This window comes from Crocodylus siamensis, chromosome 1, assembly GCF_052110815.1.
Source record: "Crocodylus siamensis isolate JL-2025a chromosome 1, ASM5211081v1, whole genome shotgun sequence".
Taxonomy (NCBI): domain Eukaryota; kingdom Metazoa; phylum Chordata; order Crocodylia; family Crocodylidae; genus Crocodylus; species Crocodylus siamensis.
Genome location: NC_143395.1, coordinates 163,096,443 through 163,103,599, shown reverse-complemented (window position 1 = coordinate 163,103,599; position 7,157 = coordinate 163,096,443). Strand labels below are relative to the sequence as shown.

Below are 7,157 nucleotides of genomic sequence, written 5' to 3'. Positions count from 1 at the left end.
TGCATGTGTGTTAAGTGTCCACAGATACCAAGTTAATTCTGAATACTGGCAATCAGTCCTAATAAAGCACACCCACCCTCCAAAAAGAGGCACAGGTTCCTAGTGCTTTGGCCATCTTCTTGGCACACCTTTCAGCTACTGGCCCTCTCCTCCCACTATTTCTTTCAGCCTTTCCCCTCTCAGCATCCTCCCACTTCTCAATAAATAGAATTTTGAATTTTTTTGCCTCGTTCCCTGCTGGGTCATATTCCCTCAGATCATCAGACCTAGAATATACATGGTGAGTCTACACAGCCCGGTGTAGTGCTACACAGAGATATTCTTGGGCTAGCTGCAAATCTGTTTGCTCATGTAACAGAATCTACATAGTGGAAGACAGTACCATGCAGAGACAGTGGAGATGGCTCTGTTAGCCGGGGAACTGGAAGTCATGAAGCTGCAGCACTGTGCATGAACTAAGAAGCCCTGCTTCTCTGTGGAATGAATTAGACTGGGCACAGCACTTCACTGACATGGTTGTATTGTTTTCTCCAGTTCTGGAGCTACCAAGTGCAGTTACCTTGGGTGTTTCTGCAAAGAACATTCTCTAATCTACCCTCAACATATCTTGCTTCCTGAAAATGCCTGCTGGTATCAGTATGGGTAAGGGATTAGGATAATTTTATTATCAAGCAATTCACATTTCTTGCTGTATCTTGGGAACTTGGGACTGTCAGACTGGCAAAATCATAAAATTCCTATGTCAGTGACTGGGGGAAGTCATTTTACCTCTATTTACTGCAATAAGATTTCTACAGATCTGTGGATTAAAAATGATTGGTAAATAAAAATGTTAGGGGGAAAAATGTGGCTTTGGATGAAGGCTTTCTTTTTAAAAACCCTAGTGACAGTTCTATAAAATTAGAACCTTCTGATTCTCAGATCTAAGCGTAGGGACTAAACTAAATGAGTGTCCCTTTAATCTGAATTTTGCAATTAAATTATGAATAAAAGGGAGTTTTTTTAAAGTGTCACTCAAATCAAGTTAGGGGCTTCAAAACAGCTCAGTAAACATAGTTCAAGAACCCTTGTTTTATTTCTGCTTGTGAAAAAAGAGACAGATTTAGGAACAACATACTTCCTTTAGAGTGAAAAAGTAACCAAAGACAAAGAATTTAGTGGAATTCCCTCATCCTTCACTTCCACTTTAAATTTATTCTTTTCTAACTGAAAAACTTCAAAAAGAATTGTAGCCATTTACTGTCATCATACTGTTCCCTCTATAGCTGCATATTATACTCTTCCCCACACTCTACAGTCTGTCTTCTCCATTTAAATCAAGATCCTATTCCATCTACTAGATATCTCAGGACTTAAAGATAAGTTAATTGGGAAAGGGCCCACTCTGTTAGATTCCAGCCATTCTAAGGAACAAGATGATGACTGTGATTCTGATTATTAATATTAAAAGCAATAAACTGTCTACAGTATGTAGGGTCTTAAGATAAAACACAAGTCTATTAACATGTATAGAAACTAAGGGCTAGATTCTATTCTACCTACTGAGTGTATCCTGATGAATGTGCACATGCGGCATGCAGCGTTGCAGACCTGCCTGTAGCACTGCACACTGTACAGACCACACATGCATGCATTCCCCATGCCCCTAACTTGCAGTCTTGGTAGCACCACTGCCCCCCAGATAGTGCTAGGGGATCATTAATGCACAGTTAACACCTAAAAGGAATGTGAAATATGAATGCAGAGAACTCAGTGTCCTGAAATCAAAGTCTAACTTTATTAGTACAACAAGTATTATTTTAGCAGTTTCTATATTTAGAGAGAGAGAAAAACATTCAGTACAATAATGTTACCCAATCCCAGGTGGTACTTTGCTTAACAGAAAAGATGGTCATTCGGTTCCTGGAAGCAAAGGGTACGTCGTGGGCTGGGACGGTCCAGACAGATGTTGAAGGCTGGATTTATGAGGATGACAACAACAAACTTTCTTGCTGCCCCCTTTTATGCTTTTCTTCAACTTCACTCCTTTGATGATTCTGCTTTCGGATTGGTCTCTCTGCAGTCAGCAACTGCCCATCTTTATCCCATCAGCATACACCTTTGTCTAACAGATCCATTACAAACACAGCTCTTCATTTGGCTGTTTTTTGGTGTCTTACTTTGGGCATTGTCTATTGGTCTCCCTTATCAGCTTTCATTAATATATCCAGTCCTTTCATCCATCTGATTCAGTTGGTTAGTGCCAAGTTCAGTTAACTGGAGCTGGTAACAAGGCCTTTACTACATTGTGTTAAAAGAACTCACAGTGATAAAAAAGAAAAGATATAATGAGCACTATGAGCTCTACAAAAACAACTCCAGGCCAGCTAATAAACAAAATAAAAGTTAATAAGGCTATACAAAACTTAAGCAATAATTAAATAAAGCTGAATATATAAAAAAAAGTTTAAACTATGCTATAATTTACCACTCTATAAGCAGGTTAAATTTTAAAGCATAAAATATGACAAATTACCCTAACAGTGTGGTTTGTGTTTTTTTGACACTGGGAGATCCTGGTGTCAAAAAAACCTGCAGAGGAAAAAGGAGGGATGGCACATGTGGCATCAGTGTGCTCCACCTGAAACTGGAGCCTGGCTGGCTGGAGCCACACCACGGCTGCTGGCCAAGCTCCCTGCTTCTGGGTCTCCACTGCTGGAGCCCTGGGAGGCCACCAGGACTCCAGGTAAGGCTGCTAGGGCCAGCCTAGGTGCTGGCCCCAGTTTCCCCTATCCCACCCGGGGGCAACTTTTTGTTTAACAGAGCACACAGGCACGGGTGTGCCATGGGCACAAGTAGCACAGGCACATATTGTAGTGCTGCTGTTTGTCCCCAGGGAAACACACGTGTGGGTTTGTCTGGATGCGCCCATTAAGTGGTAAGTGGACTTAATGCTATTTCATAGTTTCATGGTCTCATATTTGGTATGGTCAGAAGGGACCTGAGCAGAACATCAAGTCCAACCACCTTGTTCATGTCTCTGAGGAGGATCTTACTCCTCACTTTTTTTTTGTGACTCAGTCTTAAGTGCCACATGACAGTGGGTTTCAGAAGTAGATGTATTAAAGGATTTTCATGGACTTGCACAGGGTGGAATAGAATCATACTTACATGCCTAATACATAGAGTAGGATTATGCTGTAACTGTCCAATACGGTAGTTAACTTCATTAAAATAAAGAAAAAATGATCAGACTTTCTCTAACAAATTGTTGAGAGATGATTCCAAGAGGTAGTCATTAGATCTTGATCCAGACTGGGGTTCAAGATCCGGCTAAATCAGAGTTTTTGTCTGATGCAAGATTTAAAGGTGTTGAAGTCTTGACAGTTGTAAAATGTTGGGTCTGAATGGAAGACATTCCACTCATGATGTTCCATGTACCTTCTTTCATGTCACCCTCCATGCACCTTTTTATCATAGTAGACCTACAGGTTCACCATGTCTTTTGTGGTAAGAAATCAATTTATAAAGGTTATAATTTATAATGTATAATAAGGTTTATAATTTATAATAAGGTTATACCTTGACAAGGGTGTTGATTCAGAACTCAATCCAAATTCTTGCTAAGCTATTTCTGCCTACTTGGGCTATTCTTAAATGTACAGCTGTAGCCAAACAGCTGACCTCTCCTGCACACAGCTCTCTTAATCTTATCATAAATTGCCTCAAAGGCCTCAAACTGCAGCAAGGGAAATTTAGATTGCAGATTACGGAGAACTTTCTGATTATGAGGGTGGTCAAGCATTGGGACAGACTATGTGAGAGGTTATGGAATCTGTATCTCTGGAAATTTTCAATAACCAGTTAAGCAGACACTTGGGTGGGATGGTTTAGTCAGGGATGATCCTGCCTTGAGACCCTGCTGGACTGGATGATCTGATGAAATCCCTTTCAGCCCTGCTTTTCTACAACTCTTGATTTTGTGATCGCAGTGGCAGGACATTCTGGACTAGGAGGAGAATTGTATGGAAACCAGAAGCAGATGCTGGACTACTTGAATCCTTGGTGACCTTTGAATAGGACCATCAAATAATACGGTATGGTTTTTAGAACAATATCTAAATAGGGATCAACATGGCCATAAAGTTTGGTAGGACAATAATACTGTATTTATTCACATACCACATCCACCTGTTCTCTAAAATTAGCCCTCCAAATTTGGGGTGCATGCCTTAAGCAAGGAAACTGATTCCTATACTAGAATGGAGGCAAGGGATGCTGTAATGCAGGCAGGGTCTACACCAGGGGTAGGCAACATTTTTTGACTGGAGTGCCAAAAAATCCACAGTGTCTACCTTGGAAGGTGCCAGAGTGCTGACTTGCTGAAGCCTGGAGCAAATCTTCGCGGCCTCCCGGCTGCAGCCAGCCCACAAAGCCCAATCTGCTTGCAGCAGGGCTTGCAGCCTGGGCTCTGTGGCTGGCAGCAGCTGCTCAGAGCCTGGGGTGGTGGTGGTGTACCGAGCAAAATGGTCTTGCATGCCATGCTCGGCACGTGCGCCAGGGGTTGCTGATGCCTGGTCTACACTATGCGTTATCTGAGCCAGGAATAAACCCTCTGGCCGCATGGAGCAGGGACAGAGTCCTGTCATCAGTGACGGTCCCCTAGGATTTTTCAAGAACTTGCTGAGATGCACAGTCAGGTTAAAAGTAGTGAATCATGCTGTTAACTCTTAGACACTATTATTCCCATTGTATTAATACATTTCTGGGAAGTGGGAATGTGTGTTAGAAAGTCAAATAAACTATGATACTCTTTCTCCATGACACATGGATGAGAGAAAGCCAAACCTTTCTAGATGTTGTCTTCTAATAAGAAAATTTAATCCAAACCTTCAAAGAAGCAGAGTGACACACAGATAGCAGAACCAGTGTGAATTTGCTGTGCAGGAGGGCAGGCCTGTGCAATAGAGCCTCATTTCATTCTGAACCAGAGAACTGTGTCCAATAAGAATTACTCTCAGTGTGAAGGAGGTGTTTTGTGGGGAGGAAAGACTGAGGGAAGCTGTGGTCATTGAACTGATGGTTCTGAGGGATCAGTGCAGGTTTCAGGGAGGTGGAATTTGCTGTGATTTAGAGGGAGGAAGACAAGTGCCTGGACAAATATTTTAATGTTATGAATAGCTAGAATAGGCTGGTTCTGGGAAATATTGGGGAGGAGGAGAAGTTAGATTACAGCTGTGTCTGAGAGAGAGAGAAAGGCCAGTGATAGGTAAGACTTGCCTAAAAAAGAATTGTGTAGGACTAAACCTGTGAAGCTTTCTGTGACAAACACTTTCCTTTGACAGACAAAACCAATGGGAGTTTGCCTTGTACCATGAAAACCACTTTGGCCGCCATTCTTCCTGAGACACTGTCAGGACAAATCAGGAAATAGTATCTTCCTGTGGGTTTTCTGTGTTAGCTGTAATATCAGAATAAGAGTGAAGCAACTTCACATACATGTCAGAGCTGAGGAACTAAATGATCTAAGAAATAATAGGAAAAAATAGACTGAAGCAATGAGCAATGGAGAGTTCTCCTACTGTCTGTACCGAAGATCTGACTGTGTTTCAGCAGTTGCAGCCTGCATTCTTAGGGGTTGAGGAGATGCCAAAGTGCATCAGGACCCCAGGAGGAATTTGGAAACTGCAGCAGCCGTCTGAGACTGAAGAACACCATGGTTCTGCAGAGCTCCTTTTATGACTCTAGATACTAAATCATCCTTCTCACTCTTTGTGGGATCCAGTTGTACCTATGGGGTGGCTGTACCTATGTATGGAGCTGCCTGCATTCCAGTTCTTCCATGCTAAGCATTCCACAGCATAATCTAGAGGCTTTACACAAAGTAAAGAAGACAGGCAAGGGCCAAATCAGTTGCTGATTTGCAGCCAGATTTTCTTTCTGTCTACACCAAAGGAAAACATGATAAAATATTTTGCTGAGCAGATACATTTTTCAGAATATCTGATTTGATGCTTCCCGTTAATAGCACATGGGAGTGAAAGAACTGCAACCAGCCTCAGCTCTTTGCATTTTGTTCTGCAGAATGGTCACAACCAAGACCTCTAATCAGAAGGCAAGAGGAACTAACTTGGTCCTCAGTTATCATTCTTATCAGGAAGAGCCCATCTGGGGAAGCTAGAATAAAGACTGTAATTAAACTCCACCTGTTTTCAAGACGCTGCTGAGGAGACAATGGCTTTCAGTCATTTAGGATCCATGAAACGCTGCTCATATCTGCAAAATTACAACTGCAGTGGAGACTGCTGTTATTAGTTCATAACCACTGAAGTGGTCATCATCATCATCACCACTGAAGTAATATTCACTGATGATACTAAATGAGGATCCCCTAGATATTATTGGGGACCCTCTCAGACTTGTGTTGGTAAGAGAAGCCTGACTTAGATACTTCACTGCAAATTTCATAAACTTTTATTTTGAGAATTGACATTTTAAAAAGAAAGTTAATTAATTGCCATTTGTGTTAATATGGTTATTTTTTTTTTTGGTTTGAAGGGGATCATAGGAGCAAGGGATAATAAATGTTACACTCCCTTGAAAGCAAACGGGAGACTTTATTTTTACTCTGCATAATAATAAACTGGGATTTTTACAAAGAATTCCCATGACAAACTTTCAGACGCACCGATCAGCTTCACACTCAAGAGAATTTTTGTAACACAAAGGTGATGCTTATGCATATACGCTCCTAGAAAGACTGTCTGCACAAACTGAACCAGGGACCTCTGAATTTTAATAAGTAAGTCTCTGCTGTTTGAACTACTCCCCTGCTTGCTTCCTTCCTCTCTCTCTCTCTCTTTGTTGACAGGTTTCTTTTTCCAGGGCACCAAGCTACATACATCTTCTCCTTCCAATTTCTTCTTAGAAGACATTTTTGCAACCTAGAGCTTATCTTACATTAGAAGCCTCCTGCTGGAAGGCATTACAGAAACTGCTGTGTGTGAACACACCCGTATGGTTTCTGGTGGCTCCACTCTACTGTTTTCTGGCTGCCACAAGCATAGGCCTCCTGGCAGCTGCCAGATGGTGGCAGAAGTTGTATGATGTTACCCTTTTGGAAGAAAGAAAAGGTTCTTCTGCCACAAGGGAGCTGTGAATTTAGATACACTCAATGC

The 7,157-nt window shown here is 41.7% G+C and overlaps 1 protein-coding gene across 6 annotated transcripts in view; it reads left to right on the top strand.

Moving 5' to 3' along the window:
* Nucleotides 1-315: 315 nt before the first annotated feature.
* The window catches only part of XDH (xanthine dehydrogenase), a 94,100-nt gene continuing 87,258 nt past the window's right edge, over nt 316-7,157 (top strand). For 3 of the 6 annotated variants that reach the window (XM_090047399.1, XM_090047389.1, XM_090047361.1), the window contains exon 1: nt 5,504-6,781. The gene's annotated coding sequence lies outside the window, so the exon portion shown is untranslated. Of the gene's footprint in view, nt 643-3,971; nt 4,077-5,503; nt 6,782-7,157 lie in introns of those variants that run through there. The other 3 variants (XM_090047370.1, XM_090047408.1, XM_090047379.1) reach the window with 3 other exon arrangements.